The sequence below is a fragment of the Tamandua tetradactyla genome, chromosome 2 (genome assembly GCF_023851605.1).
Source record: "Tamandua tetradactyla isolate mTamTet1 chromosome 2, mTamTet1.pri, whole genome shotgun sequence".
In the NCBI taxonomy this organism is placed as follows: domain Eukaryota; kingdom Metazoa; phylum Chordata; class Mammalia; order Pilosa; family Myrmecophagidae; genus Tamandua; species Tamandua tetradactyla.
Window position 1 is genome coordinate 216,221,344 of NC_135328.1, and position 18,828 is coordinate 216,240,171.

At 45.6% G+C, this 18,828-nt stretch overlaps 1 protein-coding gene, 1 long non-coding RNA gene and 1 pseudogene across 3 annotated transcripts in view; 2 read left to right on the top strand and 1 right to left on the bottom strand.

The window, feature by feature from the left end:
• Positions 1–548, bottom strand: part of H6PD (hexose-6-phosphate dehydrogenase/glucose 1-dehydrogenase) — a 35,372-nt gene extending 34,824 nt beyond the window's left edge. The window contains exon 1 of one of the 2 annotated variants that reach the window (XM_077151399.1): positions 469–548. The gene's annotated coding sequence lies outside the window, so the exon portion shown is untranslated. Of the gene's footprint in view, positions 1–82; positions 116–468 lie in introns of those variants that run through there. The other variant, XM_077151400.1, reaches the window with a different exon arrangement.
• LOC143674960 (uncharacterized) lies at positions 103–10,830 on the top strand. Its single transcript, XR_013171298.1, has 3 exons — positions 103–277; positions 1,112–1,168; positions 10,535–10,830. It is a non-coding gene; the product is annotated as an uncharacterized LOC143674960 (long non-coding RNA).
• A 1,443-nt stretch (positions 10,831–12,273) lies between these two features.
• On the top strand, positions 12,274–12,948 carry LOC143664663 (peroxiredoxin-6 pseudogene; annotated as a pseudogene).
• The last annotated feature ends 5,880 nt before the right edge of the window (positions 12,949–18,828 follow it).

Below are 18,828 nucleotides of genomic sequence, written 5' to 3' on the forward strand. Positions count from 1 at the left end.
CAGCTCGGCCGACGCGGCCCGGCTATAAACAACGCCTTCCGCCGCAGCCAGCCCGAGAGAAAAGGCGGGGTCTGCAGCTTACTTCACCTCGCTCGCCACAGCCGGGCGCTGCTCCGGGGAAGCCGGGGGCGGCCGCCGGGGTCCGAGACCCGGGCCCCGCGAGTCCTCCTTCAACGGGGGCGGGCCAGGGCCAGGGGCGCCCGGGACAGAGGCGGGCCGGGGACCGGGACCGGGGGGCAGGGGCCGCCCAGGACGAGGACCGGGCCTGCTCCCACAGGTGCGCGCGTCACGCGGCCCCGCGCCCGGCGGCCTGCTTGGATTTGGCCCGCGGAGCCCGGGACTGCCCAAGCGGAGGCCGCCGCCCCTTCCCTGCCCCGCGCTCCCCCTCCCTCCCCCACCCCGAGACGCCCGGGAGTGCCGGGCCTCGGCTCACGGGGACCCGCACCTCGCTCCCCGCCCCGCGCGCACCTGGGATCCCGGGAACGGACGCGCGCGCGCACCGGGACCCCGGGCGAGGGCGCGCAGGCGGCGGAGGCGGAGGCGTGGGGGAGACCACGCCCACGGGGCGGCGGGGGCGGGGCCTCGGGGGTGGCCCCGTGGTTCGCCGGCCGCGGCCTGAGGGCGGGCCCCGCGTCCCTGCGGCTGACACGCGCGCGTGCCCCAGACTTGACCACGGCAGATGGTTGTGCCGTGGAGGCAGCCCGGGAGCCGGCTTCCTGCTCCCCCCCCACGACCTGGCACCCGCTCGGGACCTCGCACGGGTCGCGGTCCTCCCCAGGCCTCGCTTTCCCCAGCTGTAGAAGGCGCGGCTCGGTGCCTCGGATGTTCACAACCACCAGTAGTGATTTAGGGGTCAGGGGGCGACAGTGCCCTGCAGGGGACAGCTTCAAAGCTCAGCCTCCACCCTGCCACCCGCGGGACCCTGAGGGCACGCACCTGGGCCTCGGAGTCTTCCTCTGTCCGGTGGGGATGAGAGAGCCTCCCGCTGCCCCAGGCCGCCCGGCACGGGGCAGTGGTCAATGAATGGTACCTAAGGGCACTTGGGGGCTTCAGGAAGCACAGCCTCCGTCTCCTTTATCTGTACAGGGAAATAATAAGGCCTTCTCTGCAGGGTGGCTCTGAGGTGTTTAAGACAAGGACAGCTGCCTCTCGCGGGACCCAATGACCGGTAATTCGCTGCCTCCCTGCCCTACCCCCCCCCCCCCCCACGGTCCTGCAATAGGTGACCCTCACCCTGCTGTGCCTCATGCCCACGGTCCCCCAAACCCCTCAGTTGGGGTTCCTGCCCCCATGCGGCCCCGGCCACTGGAGAGTCAGCTTTTCCTTTCGGTTGTGGCCAGCAGAGCCCAGTGAGCTCAGGCTTCTACAGCTGGGTGGCTGCTACCCTGGCCAGCCGGACACCCCCCCCCCTCGCCCCGGACCACCTCCTGGGCCTGGGTTCCCCGTCCCCACCCCCAGAACATCTCAGCTCCGTGCCTTCCTCAGACCCACCTTCTTCCTGCCCCAGAGACAGGACAGCGCAGGGCCACCTGTGCTGAGGCGCAGGGGCCAGCCCAGGAGGGGGATTCCGACCTCTTTGTAGTGTTTTTTTATTTCCTGAAGGTTCCGTTAGAGGTGGGAGTGTTGGGAACTAGCAGAGGACACCTGGCACGGCCAGCAGGACCGAGGGGGCCAACGAGCGTGATTAGCACACAGGGTGTTGGACAGTTGGGCCCAGGAAGGCTGGGCCCTGCTGTCACCAAGCCATGGGCCACCTGGGGCCTGCAGGAAGTAGGTGGCCAGGCCTCAGGAAGGAGTTGGGCCACACCGAGTGGGGTGAGGGCCTAGGGGCGGGGGTGGGGGGAGGGTGTCGAGGAGCCGGGCACCCTCTGGGCTGCCTCCGAAGCTGGATGTGGGCAGGTGGGTCTCAGCAGGGGCCAGTCAAACCAGGCTCGGGTAACACCAGGGCCCTTGACCTAGAGGCCCTTCCTGTGTTCCAGAAACCCAGGAGTGCCCTGCACCCACGTGGCTATGAAAACCAGAGCCAGGGCTGGGGGCGGTGCAGAGGGGACGAGGCAGGTGCCCAGAAAGCGGACACACCGAGGGGACACTCCCCAGATCTCGGTGCACTGATCAGAAGGGAGGGCTCCAGCTCATCTTTAAACATATCCTCAACCACGCCCCGCGGTAGGCAGCTCATGAAGAAAATGTGTGCGTCCAACTAGGTGTCAGGGAGGCGGGGTCTGAGGAGTGACATGAAATGAGCCTGGGGTGACACAAGGGCCCTGCCCGCTGGTACTTCCACTGGCCCACAACTTTGAGAGGTTTGCATTTCTCTGCTTCTTCGCTTCTGTACCCTGTGGGCTGGTCTGCGCGATGGCTTTGCCTTCTCTGATCGTGCCAAACCCCCAGTGTCCGGGTGTGAGAGTATCTGCCCCACCCCCACCCCCGCCCCAGGCCACACATCTAAAGCCTTGTCAGTTTGAGCCTTGAGATCCTCGCCAGCATGGTGGCCTCCCCAAGGCTGTGCTAATTTCCGAGCTCACAAGTAGCAGCCCTGGCCAGGGACCAGATGTGCCCAAAGCCCCCTGAGAAAGGAGGGACACCTCGGGGGAGTCCTCTGTCCTCACTGGGTCCTTGGGCACCCCGTACTGGCAAGGAGTACCCAGGGGGATTATTGGTAAAGCTGATTTTTTTAAAACTTTTTTTTATTGTATAGCATAACATTTATACAGAGCAAAGGAATAAAAAAAGCAATAGTTTTCAAAGCACTCTTCAACACGTAGTTACAGGACAGATCCCAGAGTTTGTCATGGGTTAACATACCATCATCTCAGATTTTTCCTTCTAACTGCTCCAGAATATAGGAGGCTGGAAGGCTTAAATATTTTTTTATCATCACAATTGACTTTTTTTCCCTCTTTTTTGGGGGAGGGTGGGAAATAACATATATACAAAAAAGCAATAAATTTGAAAGCACAGCACCAAGATTTGTTGTAGAACATATTTCAGAGTTGGACATGGTTACAATTCCACAATTTTAGGTTTTTACTTGTAGCTGCTCTAAGATACTGGAGCCTAAAAGAGATATCAGGTTATTGATTCAGCATTCATATTCTTCGAAGCTGATTTTTTTTTTAATTAATTAAAAAAATTAACTAACACAACAATAGAAATCAATCCATTCTACATATGCAATCAGTAATTCTTAATATCATCACATAGGTGTATGGTCATCATTTCTCAGTACATATGCATCGATTTAGAGAAAGAAATAGCACTACAACAGAAAAAGAAATAAAGTGATAACACAGAGAGAAAACACAAATAAAAATAAAAAGTACAAAAATATATAAGAGAAAAAAAAAAAAAACAAACAAAAAAAAACTATAGATCAGATGCAGCTTCATTCAGCGTTCCAAGATAATTACATTACAATTAGGCAGTATTGTGCTGACCATTTTTTTTTTTTAGACGTCATACCATTCTACATATGCAATCAGTAATTCTTAACATCATCACATAGATGCATGATCATCGTTTCTTAGTACATTTGCATCGGTTTAGAAGAACTAGCATTATAACAGAAAAAGATATAGAATGTTAATATAGAGAAAAAAAATAAAAGTAATAATAATAAGAACAAAACAAACAAAACAAAACAAAACAAAAACCTATAGCTCGGATGCAGCTTCGTTCAGTATTTTAACATGATTACTTTACAATTAGGTATTATTGTACTGTCCATTTTTGAGTTTTTGTATCTAGTCCTGTTGCACCGTCTGTATTCCATCAGCTCCGATTACCCATTATCTTACCCTGTTTCTAACTCCTGCTGAACTCTGTTACCAATGACATATTCCAAGTTTATTCTCGAGTGTCGATTCACATCATTGGGACCATACAGTATTTGTCTTTTAGCTTTTGGCTAGACTCACTCAGCATAATGTTTTCTAGGTCCATCCATGTTATTACATGCTTCATAAGTTTATCCTGTCTTAACGCTGCATAATATTCCATCGTACGTATATACCACAGTTTGTTTAGCCACTCGTCTGTTGATGGACATTTTGGCTGTTTCCATCTCTTTGCAATTGTAAATAACGCTGCTATAAACATTGGTGTGCAAATGTCTGTTTGAGTTTTTGCCCTTAATTCCTTTGAGTAGATTCCCAGCAATGGTATTGCTGGATCGTATGGCAATTCTATATTCAGCTTTTTGAGGAACCGCCAAACTGTTTTCCACAGTGGTTGCACCATTGACATTCCCACCAACAGTGGATAAGTGTGCCTCTTTCTCCGCATCCTCTCCAGCACTTGTCATTTTCTGTTTTGTTGATAATGGCCATTCTGGTGGGTGTGAGATGATATCTCATTGTGGTTTTGATTTGCATTTCTCTAATGGCCAGGGACATTGAGCATCTCTTCATGTGTCTTTTGGCCATTTGTATTTCCTCCTCTGAGAGGTGTCTATTCAAGTCTTTTTCCCATTTTGTAATTGGGTTGGCTATCTTTTTGTTGTTGAGTTGAACAATCTCATTATAAATTCTGGATACTAGACCTTTATCTGATATGTCGTTTCCAAATATTGATTCCCATTGTGTAGGCTGTCTTTCTACTTTCTTGATGAAGTTCTTTGATGCACAAAAGTGTTTAATTTTGAGGAGTTCCCATTTATTTATTTCCTTCTTCAGTGCTCTTGCTTTAGGTGTAAGGTCCATAAAACCGCCTCCAATTGTAAGATTCATAAGATATCTCCCTACATTTTCCTCTAACTGTTCTATGGTCTTAGACCTAATGTTTAGATCTTTGATCCATTTTGAGTTAACTTTTGTATAGGGTGTGAGATACGGGTCTTCTTTCATTCTTTTGCATATGGATATCCAGTTCTCTAGGCACCATTTATTGAAGAGACTGTTCTGTCCCAGGTGAGTTGGCTTGACTCCCTTATCAAAGATCAAATGACCATAGATGAGAGGGTCTATATCGGAGCACTCTATTCGATTCCATTGGTCGATATATCTATCTTTATGCCAATACCATGCTGTTTTGACCACTGTGGCTTCATAATATGCCTTAAAGTCTGGCAGCGCAAGACCTCCAGCTTCGTTTTTTTTCCTCAAGATGTTTTTAGCAATTCGGGGCACCCTGCCCTTCCAGATAAATTTGCTTATTGGTTTTTCTATTTCTGAAGAATAAGTTGTTGGGATTTTGATTGGTATTGCATTGAATCTGTAAATCAATTTAGGTAGGATTGACATCTTAACTATATTTAGTCTTCCAATCCATGAACACGGTATGCCCTTCCATCTGTTTAGGTCTTCTGTGATTTCTTTTAGCAGTTTTTTGTAGTTTTCTTTGTATAGGTCTTTTGTCTCTTTAGTTAAATTTATTCCTAGGTATTTTATTCTTTTAGTTGCAATTGTAAATGGGATTCGTTTCTTGATTTCCCCCTCTGCTTGTTCATTGCTAGTGTATAGAAATGCTACAGATTTTTGAATGTTGATCTTGTAACCTGCTACTTTGCTGTACTCATTTATTAGCTCTAGTAGTTTTGTTGTGGATTTTTCCGGGTTTTCGACGTATAGTATCATATCGTCTGCAAACAGTGATAGTTTTACTTCTTCCTTTCCAATTTTGATGCCTTGTATTTCTTTTTCTTGTCTAATTGCTCTGGCTAGAACCTCCAACACAATGTTGAATAATAGTGGTGATAGTGGACATCCTTGTCTTGTTCCTGATCTTAGGGGGAACATTTTCAATTTTTCCCCATTAAGGATGATATTAGCTGTGGGTTTTTCATATATTCCCTCTATCATTTTAAGGAAGTTCCCTTGTATTCCTATCCTTTGAAGTGTTTTCAACAGGAAAGGATGTTGAATCTTGTCAAATGCCTTCTCTGCATCAATTGAGATGATCATGTGATTTTTCTGCTTTAATTTGTTGATATGGTGTATTACATTAATTGATTTTCTTATGTTGAACCATCCTTGCATACCTGGGATGAATCCTACTTGGTCATGATGAATAATTCTTTTAATGTGTTGTTGGATACGATTTGCTAGAATTTTATTGAGGATTTTTGCATCAATATTCATTAGAGAGATCGGCCTGTAGTTTTCTTTTCTTGTAATATCTTTGCCTGGTTTTGGTATGAGGGTAATGTTGGCTTCATAGAATGAGTTAGGTAGTTTTCCCTCCACTTCGATTTTTTTGAAGAGTTTGAAGAGAGTTGGTACTAATTCTTTCTGGAATGTTTGATAGAATTCACATGTGAAGCCATCTGGTCCTGGACTTTTCTTTTTAGGAAGCTTTTGAATGACTGCTTCGATTTCTTTACTTGTGATTGGTTTGTTGAGATCATCTATCTCTTCTTGAGTCAAAGTTGGTTGTTCATGTCTTTCCAGGAACCCGTCCATTTCCTCTAAATTGTTGTATTTATTAGCGTAAAGTTGTTCATAGTATCCTGTTATTACCTCCTTTATTTCTGTGAGGTCAGTAGTTATGTCTCCTCTTCCATTTCTGATCTTATTTATTTGCATCCTCTCTCTTCTTCTTTTTGTCAATCTTGCTAAGGGCCCATCAATCTTATTGATTTTCTCATAGAACCAACTTCTGGCCTTATTGATTTTCTCTATTGTTTTCATGTTTTCAATTTCATTTATTTGTGCTCTAATCTTTGTTATTTCTTTCCTTTTGCTTGCTTTGGGGTTAGCTTGCTGTTCTTTCTCCAGTTCTTCCAAATGGATAGTTAATTCCTGAATTTTTGCCTTTTCTTCTTTTCTGATATAGGCATTTAGAGCAATAAATTTCCCTCTTAGCACTGCCTTTGCTGCGTCCCATAAGTTTTGATATGTTGTGTTTTCATTTTCATTCGCCTCGAGGTATTTGCTAATTTCTCTAGCAATTTCTTCTTTGACCCACTCGTTGTTTAGGAGTGTGTTGTTGAGCCTCCACGTATTTGTGAATTTTCTGGCACTCTGCCTATTATTGATTTCCAACATCATTCCTTTATGGTTCGAGAAAGTGTTGTGTAAGATTTCAATCTTTTTAAATTTGTTAAGACTTGCTTTGTGACCCAGCATATGGTCTATTTTTGAGAATGATCCATGAGCACTTGAGAAAAAGGTGTATCCTGCTGTTGTGGGATGTAATGTCCTATAAATGTCTATTAAGTCTAGTTCATTTATAGTAATATTCAGATTCTCTATTTCTTTGTTGATCTTCTGTCTAGATGTTCTGTCCCTTGATGAGAGTGGTGAGTTGAAGTCTCCAACTATTATAGTATATGAGTCTATTTCCCTTTTCAGTGTTTGCAGTGTATTCCTCACGTATTTTGGGGCATTCTGGTTCGGTGCGTAAATATTTATGATTGTTATGTCTTCTTGTTTAATTGTTCCTTTTATTAGTATATAGTGTCCTTCTTTGTCTCTTTTAACTGCTTTACATTTGAAGTCTAATTTGTTGGATATTAGTATAGCCACTCCTGCTCTTTTCTGGTTGTTATTTGCATGAAATATCTTTTCCCAACCTTTCACTTTCAACCTATGTTTATCTTTGGGTCTAAGATGTGTTTCCTGTAGACAGCATATAGAAGGATCCTGTTTTTTAATCCATTCTGCCAATCTATGTCTTTTGATTGGGGAATTCAGTCCATTGACATTTAGTGTTATTACTGTTTGGATAATATTTTCCTCTAACATTTTGCCTTTTGTATTATATATATCATATCTGATTTTCCTTCTTTCTACACTCTTTTCCATATCTCTCTCTTCTGTCTTTTTGTATCTGACTCTAATGCTCCCTTTAGTATTTCTTGCAGAGCTGGTCTCTTGGTCACGAATTCTTTCAGTGACTTTTTGTCTGAGAATGTTTTAATTTCTCCCTCATTTTTGAAGGATAATTTTGCTGGATATAGGAGTCTTGGTTGGCAGTTTTTCTCTTTTAGTATTTTAAATATATCATCCCACTGTCTTCTAGCTTCCATGGTTTCTGCTGAGAAATCTACACATAGTCTTATTGGGTTTCCCTTGTATGTGATGGATTGTTTTTCTCTTGCTGCTTTCAAGATCCTCTCTTTCTCATTGACCTCTGACATTCTAACTAGTAAGTGTCTTGGAGAACGCCTATTTGGGTCTAATCTCTTTGGGGTGCGCTGCACTTCTTGGATCTGTAATTTTAGGTCTTTCATAAGAGTTGGGAAATTTTCAGTGAAAATTTCTTCCATTAGTTTTTCTCCTCCTTTTCCCTTCTCTTCTCCTTCTGGGACACCCACAACACGTATATTTGTGCGGTTCATATTGTCCTTGAGTTCCCTGATACCCTGTTCAAATTTCTCCATTCTTTTCCCTATAGTTTCTGTTTCTTTTTGGAATTCAGATGTTCCATCCTCCAAATCACTAATTCTATCTTCTGTCTCTTTAAATCTATCATTGTAACTATCCATTATTTTTTCTATGTTTGCTACTTTATCCTTCACTTCCATAAGTTCTGCGATTTGTTTTTTCAGTTTTTCTATTTCTTCTTTATGTTCAGCCCATGTCCTCTTCATGTCCTCCCTCAATTTATCGATTTCATTTTTGAAGAGGTTTTCCATTTCTGTTCGTATATTCAGGATTAGTTGTCTCAGCTCTTGTGTCTCATTTGAGCTATTGGTTTGTTCCTTTGACTGGGCCATAGTCTCAATCTTTTGAGCGTGGACAGTTATCTTCTGCTGCTGGCGTCTGGGCATTTATTCAGATTTCTCTGGGTGTTGGACCCAGCAAGGTTGTAAGATTTTTCTGTGAAATCTCTGGGATCTGTTTTTCTTATCTTGCCCAGTACGTGGCGCACGTGGCACACGTTTGTCTCAAGTGTTTGGAATGGGTCTCCCCCAGTCACCGATCTCCGTGGCCTGGGGCTTTCGGATCCAAATCTCTCCGTTGGTTCAGGGGCCGCGCGTGGTGGGGGCGTCAGCTGCCGCGGCTTGAGGGGACCCTGTGGCTGGTTGCGGGCCGCAGCGGGCCTGGGGGATTCCCCACCGGACCAGGAAGCCTCCCGTCGGGGGGGGGGGCTTCCGCGGCTTGGATAGCCCTCCTATCTGAGACTCGTATCCGCGGACTCGAAGCAGAGACTCGAAGCCGCCCGCAAAAGAGGGGTGCCACCTGCCTCGGCTTGGGAAACTTGCTTCTCCAATACTCTCAGCAGGCCCGGAAAGGGGGGAGGGAGTAGCTCGGACCACCGCAGCTGCCGCTGATCGGGAGATCGCATGCCGCTCGGGGGTCTCACTGCAGCCGAGTCTCGCAGTCAGTCTAGCCAGCCCAGACTTTGGATAGCCCTCTGATCCGGGACTCGTAGCCGCGAACTTAAAGCCGAGACTCGAAGCCGCCCGCAAAAGAAGGGCGCCGCCTGCCTCGGCTTGGGGAACTTACTTCTCCGATACTCTCAGCCGGCCCGGGAAGGAGGGAGGGATTAGCTCGGACCGCCGCAGCTGCGGCCGCTCGGGGGTCTCGCCGCAGCCAAGACTCGGAATCAGACTTGCCAGCCCAGACTTTGAATAGCCCTCTGATCCGAGACTTGTAGTCGCGGACTCGAAGCCGCCCGCAAAAGTGTGGCGCCGGCCGCCTTGGCTGGGAAGCTTGTCTCTCCGAGTCTCTCAGCCAGCCCCGGAAGGAGGGAGGGATTAGCTCGGACCGCCGCAGCTGCGGCTGCTCGGGAAATCGCCCGCCGCTCGGGGATCTCACTCACCGCAGCTGAGTTTCGCAGTCAGACTAACCAGCCCAGACTTGGTTACGCTGTGTGTCCATTCCCTGCTGTAGCCCCGGGAGCTGTTCTGTACTGTTTCTGTTCACCTATTAGTTGATTTGGAGTCGGAGGAACTAAGACGCATGTACCTTACTAAGACGCCATCTTGGATCCCGAAGCTGATTTTTTAATCTTCCTGGTCCTTAAGCGGAGGGGGAGGCAGAAATGAGGGTCAACCCAGCCTGCTTTACGGACACGGAAGGTGAGACCCAGAGAGGCGTCTGTGCAGTTAGAAATAAAGTCACTTCGCAGTCTCTGTCTTTCTGGTTCCACTCACTAAGTCCGCTCTAGTTGTTCATGCTTTTCTTTTTGCAAGGGAGGGGAGGGGAGAGCAGAGGTTCTGGATTTTCAGCCACCAGTAGCTATAGATCTTTTCATCCTCTGACGTGAGAAACTACACAAGCTGGATTTTTTTTTTCTTAAGATTGACTTCACAAAGTCTGTAGTTGTGTATTAGTTTTCTATTGCTGCCACAACAAAATCACCACAAATTTAGTGGCTTAATGATACAACTGTATTATTTTACAGTTCTGAAAGTCAGAATTCTCACTTCTGGCTAAAATCAAGGTATCAGCAGGGCCGCGTTCCTTTCTGGGGTGCTGTTTTCTTGCTCATTTGGGTGGTTGGCAGAATTTGGGTCCTTGCAGTTGCAGGACTGATGTGGTAGTTAGATTCAGTTGTCAACTTGGCCAGGTGAAGGCACCTAGTTCTGTTGCTGTGGACATGAACCAATGGTACATGAACCTCATCTGTTCCTTATTTACATCTGCAGTCGACTAGGAGGCGTGCCTGCTGCAATGAATGATGTTTGATTGAATTGGCTGGTGCTTAAATGAGAGAGCTCAACGTAGCACAGCCCAAGCAGCTCAGCATACCTCATCTCAGCACTCACAGCTCAGCCCAGGCCTTTGGAGATGCAGAAAGGAATCACCCTGGGGAAAGTTGTTGGAACCCAGGAGCCTGGAGTGAAGGCCAGCAGAGATCACTCTGCCTTCCCACATAAGAAAGAACCTCAGTGGAAAGTTAGCTGCCTTTCCTCTGAAGAACTAATGAAATAAATCCCCTTTTATTAAAAGCCAATCCGTCTCTGGTGTGTTGCATTCCGGCAGCTAGCAAACTAGAACTGAGATTCCCATTTCTCTGTTGACTGTAAGCCGAGGGCCATTCCCGATGCTAGCGGCCCCCCCCACTCCTCGCCTTTGCTTCCTTCCTCCCCTTCAAAGCCAACAGTGCTGGGTCAAGTGCTTTCAATCTCTCCTCCTCCTTCTGGGTCACGCCTCTGAGCCAGCAGGGGAAGACGTCTACTTTTACGAACTCACATGAGTAGATCGGGGCCACTGCATAACTTCCCTCCACAAGTTCCACACCCTTAATTGCATCTGCAACGTCACTTTTGCCAGATCATGTGCTGTGTCCACAGGTTCCGGGGAACAGGGGCTGGGCACCTTTAGGGGCCCTTACCCTGCCTACCTGTCGTAAGTTTGCAGATTCTCAAACCCTCGTGATTGCCTAGGATCTTTGTCACAAAAATTGTTTAATAGTAGATTTATTGTGCTATAATATACAGAACACACAATTCACCCATTTAAAGTACACAATTCCATAGTGTTTAGTATGTTCATAGGGTTGTGTAATCATCGCCACAACCCATTTTAGAATATTTTTATCATTCCGACAGGATACCGGGTACCCATTAGCCGTCCCTCCGTCTCCCCCCAACCTCCCCGCCCCAGGCAACCACTAATCTACTTTCTGTGTCTATAGACTTGACTATTCTGGGCATTTCGTATAAATGGAATCATATAATATATGGTCTTTTCTGACTGACTCCTTTCGCTTAGCATGTTTTCAGGGTTTATCCACATTGTAACATGTATCAGAACTTTATTTCTTTTTATTGCTGAATACTATTCTAATTGTATTATGCTACATTTTTTTTTTGTCCATTCATCAGTTGATCAACATTTGGTTGTTCCCAATTTGGCTATTTTGAATAATGCTGGATAAATAATGCTACTATGAATATTCTTGTACAAGTTTTTATGTGTGGACACGTATTTTCACTTCTCTTGGGTTCATACCTAAGAGTGAAATTGCTGGGTCACGTGATAAACTCTATGTTTAACTTTTTGAGGAACTGCTAAATTGCTTTCTGAAGTAGCTGCACCATTTTTCATTCCCACCAGCAGTTATGTGAGGCTTCCAATTTATCCACATCTTCACCAACACTTATTATATGCTCTTTTGATGATAGCCATCCTCGTGGGTGTGGTGGTATTTCATTGTGGTTTTGATTTACATTTCCCTGCTGGCTAATAACATCGAGCATCTTTTTAAGTATGTATTGTCCACTTGTGTATATCTTCTCTGGAGAAATGTCTATTCAGATTCTTTGCCCAGTTTTAAATTGGGTTATTTGTCTTTTCAAAATTGAGTTGTCTCTCTGCCAGAGCCAGCAGGAGGGGCTGTGACACCTGTATCCCCTCACCCTACGGCTTCACCTCTGCCACCATGCCTGGAGGGCTGCTTCTGGGGAGCAGGCCCCCAATTTCAAGGCCAAGACCACCACTGACTCTATCAGTTTCTGACTATCTGGGAGATTTATGGGGCATTTTTTTCTCCCACCGTCAGGACTTTATCCCCGTGTGCACCACGGAGCTTGGCAGAGCTGCAAATCTGGCACCAGAATTTGCCAAGAGGTATATTAAGATGATTGTCCTTTCAGTAGACAGTGGTGAGGAGCATCCTGCCTGGAGCATGGAGATCGATACGTACAATGGTGATGTGTCCAACAAAGCGTGACCTCTTCCCATCATCGATGGTAGGAATCGGGACCTTGCCAACCGGCTGGGCATGCTAAACCCAGCAGAGAAGGACGAAAAGGGCATGCCTGGGATGGCGCGTGCGGTATTATTTATTTTTGGCCTTAATAAGAAACTGAAGCTGTCTATCCTCTATCCAGCTACCACTGGAAGGAACTTTGATGAGATTCTCAGAGTAGTTTTCTCTCTCCAGCTGACAGCAGAAAAGAGGGTTGCTATCCCAGCTAATTGTAAGGATGGAGACAGTGTGATGGTCCTTCCAGCCATCCCTGAAGAAGAAGCCAAAAAACTTTTCCCTAAAGGAGTCTTCACCTAAGAGCTCCCATCTGGAGAGAAATCCCTCCCCTGCACTCCCCAGCCCTAAGTCTCTCTGGGAAGTTGACGCTGGAGCTGCTCACTTAGCACAGTGACTCAGAGGTTGCCGCCTGCTACTCACGTTTTCCTGCAGCAACTCCATAAAAACATCCTAGTGTGATCACAGCCAAAGTCTTTAAGTTGCTGTACTACTCGCTTATTAAATGAAAATGGAACTCTAAATCTCTTGGGATTCTTTACTGTGTGCCTTCCACCAGCTCTCTGTTCTGTCCCTATGTCTCAGCCCTCTGCTGGGTCTCTGAAATATTTTCTCTATTTGGGGCTGGAATCTCACCTCAGGGTTTGTGATCAGCAAGTGTAAGTATCGATCGCTGAGGGTTGAAAAGGCCTGTTTTGTTGCATCATAGAATGGCTCAGCTTTTCAGCTGTCCCGAGCAAATCCTCTGTTCTGTTATCCATCTTGGCGAGGAAAAGGACTTCCAAGTCAACGTTCTCTGTAAAATGCCCAAGTATATAACCCAAGAACTTAGAGTAATCCAAATATTCTTCAATATTCAGTGTTTTAACCACAGCTTGGGACAGGGGAACTTTTCAGTTCTGTACTTTTCCAACTCAAGTGGGAACAGTGAGAGGAGGGGTTTTTAAAATATTTTGCTATAAAGAAAAGAAAATTTTGCAATAAATTTATATCAAAATTTGCAATAAAAGGAGGAGTTACAGAAAACAGAAAAGGTGCACCAGAAAGTGGCAGCTCCTATAACAAGTGCCATTTGTCCTTCACGCAGTGTTTCTGTACATCAGTCTGCTCTAAAATGTGATATACATAGAAGAGCACACCTTGGGAAGAAAGGAAAGGACGATTTTAAATGTTTTTTTTTTAATAGAACTGTTCTAGCAGTGGGTGGCTATTTTCTGACTTTTGCTTTTTTGGGGATTAGCAAATAAAATCCTTTCTTAAAAAAAATTGGCTTGTAAGTGGTCTCCTTATATTCTAGATACAAGTCCCTTTTCAGGTATATGATATGCAAAAATTTTCTGCCCTTCTGTGGGTTGTCTTTTTCCCTATCTTGATAGTGTCCTTGGAATCATAAAAGTTTTAAATTTTGATGATGTCCAGTTTATCGCTGTTTCCTTTTGTGGCTGTGCTTTTGGTGCCACATCTAAGAAGTTCAACATCATGAAGATTCACCCCCATGTTTTCTTCTAACAGTTCAATAGCTTTAGCTTGCTTTTAGGTCTTCAATCCGTCTTGAGCTTATTTTGGTCTATGGTGTGAGGTAGGGGGTCCAACTTCATTCCTTTACGTGAGGCTGTTCTGTCGTTCCAGCACTTTTTGTTGAACCATCACATAATGTCATGTTCAAGACATATCTGCTTAGATACACATGCAGCACTGACAGTATCAAAATCTCCATAAGACCTCAGAAGACCAATGCCTGGCTAATAATACAACCTCAAAAAAAGTTAAAGGAATATGCTGCAGGCTGGGGAGCCAGAGCCTCCAATGCAGGCCCCAGGGTCCCCCTTTGCACTCCACCTGGCTCTGAGTGACCCTGAGAAGGTTTTCTCCAGATGGTCACTTAGCTGCAGTTTGCAGAGGTGTATATGGTGTCCTTGGGCAAAAGGGCAAACTACCAGTGTCATTATTGCCTGAGCCAGATATCAGAGGGGAAAAAAATCCCAAATTGTGCTTGGGGGTTGCCTGGGCCAGAGAGAGGTCAAGGGAAAAGGAGAGAGATGAGACAAAACAAAACAAACAACAACAAAACAAAACAGCTGGCCTGGCTGTGACCCAGGGCAGGGGACCTTGAATAATTAAGCTAGTGGCACCTGCACTCAAGGTGGACATTTCTTGCCTTAAGCTCCAAGAGAGAAAAGCAGGGAAAAGCTCTCAACCGGCAGACAAAATGAGAAGATAAAAGTCTGGCAGCAGCCCCAGACACCTCTGCACCAGTAAAAGCTGCATCGCATCGTTCGGGCCAAGTGGAGACGCAGCCTGGGGACAGCCTAGCTTCCTGAGCAGGTGATGGATGAGCCCAGGGTCCGGGGAAGGACAGGGCACCCTTGCAGGGGGAAATGTGACAGTCAGCAGGACTTCATGAGGCACAGGCAGCTGCCTGCTTGCTTCTCAAGGAAGCTGGTGCTGTCAGCCTTTCCCAGCCCTGCAGTGGTCTGGTCTGGGGCCAAGGGGTGAGGAGCCTCTGGTGAGCCGGCAGCAACCAAGTGGCTACGGGTCACGGCAGGGGACTCCTCTGCACTCATCAGTCCCTTCCACCCCTGTCCTCGGCTTTCCAGTTTGGAAAATACAGGTAAGGTGCTTCTCATGCATTCACCCAAGGCTGGGCTTATGTACTAATGTGAGTGGGGGTGGGGGAGGGTAATTACTTACGTGCCCGATGGGTAGGTAGTTAAGGAAGGATTCATCAAAACCTGACACTTGCTCTGAGACTACAGGAAGAGAGGCTAGCCATGCCAAAGGTGGAGGAACGGTGTTCCTGGCAACGAGAACAGCAGGTACAAAGGCCCTGGGGCAGGAACCAACTTGGCGTCCAGAAAGGACTGAAAAGAGGCCAGTGCAGCCAGGGCACTGAGTAAGAGGTAGCAGGCTGTGGAGGTGGTTCTTGTGGGGCCACAGTAAGAACTGTGGGGATTTGTTCTAATTTGTAACAGGGAAGACTCTGGGGATTTTTTTTTTTCATTAAAGAGTGATGTGATGAGTTTTCATTCCAGGAAAGTCATTCTGGCTTGTGGGTGGGAGGTTATTTTAGGGTCCGGGCAGGCTGAGATGCCCACCCCAGGGGGTGCCTGGACTCTGTAGAGGAAGATTTGGGAGAGCAAACGGACAAGACGTGATGATGGATTAAATATAGGTGGTGCAGGAGGAGAGAGAATCGAAGTTGCTGCCTGGACTTGTGGCTTACACAGTTGGATCACCTCACCCCCTAAGCAAGTCTTTGGGGGGCCTGGAGATGTTCCTCTTGGGGAGCTTAAATCCTCATAGGGGAGCCCAGCTTCGAGTAGAGGAAGTCAGCAAGGCAGTGGCACCAGAATCCCTGAAGTACAAGCCTACCTTGCTTTAAATAGCAGATTTGGTGCTAAAAAAAAAAGTATTGCATAATGTGATGATGCTGTGAGCCACTGATTATACACTTTGGATGGACTGCATGGTGTGTGAATATATCTCAATAAAATCGCATTTTAAAAAGTAGTGCATACATACAGAGAAGGTAGAATTTAACAAATGAATATGATTTCTGAATCATTATATTGATATTTCTTTTAGTTTCCGGTATCTTAGAGCAGCTAGAAGACTCTGATGACACTCTGAAGACACTTTGGATGATTACATGGTATGTGAATATATAATATATTAGTAATAATTTTAAAAGTAGTGCATTCAATAATATAAGCACACTGAATGAAGCTGAATGCGAGTATGATAGAAGGAGAAGGGCTGGGGGCACGGATGAAACCAGAAGGAAAGACAGAGGATAAATACTGAGACTGTATAACTTAGGAATGCCCAAAGTGGACAATGATGGTGATTAAATGTACAAATATAAAAACATTTTTGCATGAGGGAGAACAATTGAATGTCCACATTGCAAGGGGTTGAAAATGGATGGTGTACAGGAAAAGGTACAGTCAATGCAAGCTACAGTCTATAGTCAAAAGTAACATTGTAATATGCTTCCAATGAATGTAACAAAGGCATAATGTAACAAAGGAAGCCAGGGCGGGGCGGGGGTGGGGGGTGGGGTGGACATGAGGGAGGGGTATGGATTTTAGGCAGAAGTAAAGGAAATGTCTTAATAAAGATTATGGTGGCGAAGGCATATCTAGTCACTTAGGTTGGATTGTATGATGTGAGAATAAAATGGTTTAAAAATGAACAGAGAAAATAAATGAACACAGAGAAAAAGATGCACCTATTTCCTGTCGTGGGGGAACTGAGAGGTGCAGCCCCTTGGAAGGCAGCGTGGTGGTTCCACAGGAGGCTAGGGGTGGGGTTGCCATATGATCCTGCAACCCCTTGCTAGTTATATACCTTGAGGAACTGAGAGTGGGGACAGGAGTTGACATTTGTTTATGGTGTTTATGGTGGCAGTGTTCCCAATTTGCAATGGAGAGAGGTTGCCTAAGGGTACAACAACTGAGGAATGGAAGGGGGAACTGTGGTGTTTACATATACGGGACTACTGAGCAGCTGCAAGAAGGAATGAAGTTGTTAGGCATGCAACTAGGTGAATGAACTTTAAGGACAGTTTGTTGAATAAAATACCAGAAACAAAAAGACAAATATTATCATGCTTTACTCATATGAATTAACTATAGTATACAAACTCAGAGAATTGAAGTTGAGAGCATGGGTTAACGGATTGGGGTCTATTGTAAAGGTTCCTAGATTGTAAGCTCTTACAGTAGTCACATATATTTAGGAGTTGTAACTGAAATTTCTAAATTCTGAGATACTGAACTATTTGTATATAACCTGGTCGCTCCCTGAAACTTTGGGTATTTATGTGACACCTGAGACTCAGAGTTAGAGCTCTGAAGCTATGAAAGTCGGCAGGACCCCATTCAGCAAGTGTTTAGAAAGCTGAAAAAGTGATCAGACTTTGGCTAGAGATATGAATAAAGTTGATCTGGATAGGACTAAGGTAAATCAGAGTCCTGGGTAAAGGATGATACAGCCCATATTTTCAGACTTCAACCTCTGTGCAAGACCAAAGGGAGAGATGTTTGTTTGGTGCAAAATTTATATTTTTGGTTAGCACATTCTCTAATTTAACTGGTATGGTCCATTTACTTGAACACCATAATTACATGGAATCTTGAATAGGGTGTGAGATCTTGTTGGTTTATACAGGTTGATGTGATGCCCCCAATATATCCCAGAGTAATTTGGGCAGAGAATAAAAAAGTATTTGCAAAGTCCCCTTGGGGAACTAGGGAGAAAGGAGGAAATATTCAACTTCCTCATCTGGGGAATTCCCTGATATTCTCACAAGCAATGTGGACAACAAATTCAATAGGCTGGGCTCTCAATCTTGGGGCTCATCCAGATAGAGCTTGCTCCTGCAAAGGAGAAGCTAAACCTACTGATAATTATGCCTGGGAGTCACCCCTGGGAAGCCTCTTTTGTTGCTCAGATGTGATCTTGCTCTCTAAGTCATCTTGGCAGGTGAACTCACTGCCCTCCCCCTATTTGAGACATGACTCCCAGGGGTGTAAGTCTCCCTGCCAATGTGGGACAGGACTCCCGGGGATGAACTGGGACCTGGCATCATGGGAATAAAAGGGCCTTCTAGACCAAAAGGGGGAAGAGAGGAATGAGAGAAAACAAAGTTTCAGTGGCTGAGAGATTTCAGAGTCCAGAGGTTATCCTGGAGGTTATTCTCATCCGTTATATAAATATCCCTTTCTAGTTTATGGTGTATTGGAGTGGCCAGAGGGAAGTACCTGAAACTGTTGAGCTGTGTTCCAGTAGCCTCGATTCTTGAAGAAGACTGCGTAACTATACAGCTTTTACAATGTGACTGTGTGATCAAGAAAACCCTGTGTCTGATGCTTCTCTTAAATAGGGTATGGGCAGATGAGTTAAAAAAAAAAAAAAAAAGAATAAAAATAAATAAATAATAGGGGGAGAGAAAGGGTAAAAATTAAGTAGATTGCAGTACTGTGAGTCAAGAGGGAGGGAGGTATGAGTTGTTTTTTTTAATTTGTTTTTCTGGAGTGATGCAAATGTTCTAAAAATGATCATGAAGAACACACAACTAAGTGATGTATTGTGAGCCACTGATTGCATAATATGGTTTGACTGTACATCTGTGGATATTTCTCAATAAAAATATTTTTTTAAAGTAGTGCATAAAGCAAAAATTCATATTTACTGTTTAGAAATCACCTTTTCCCTAGGGACTTATTT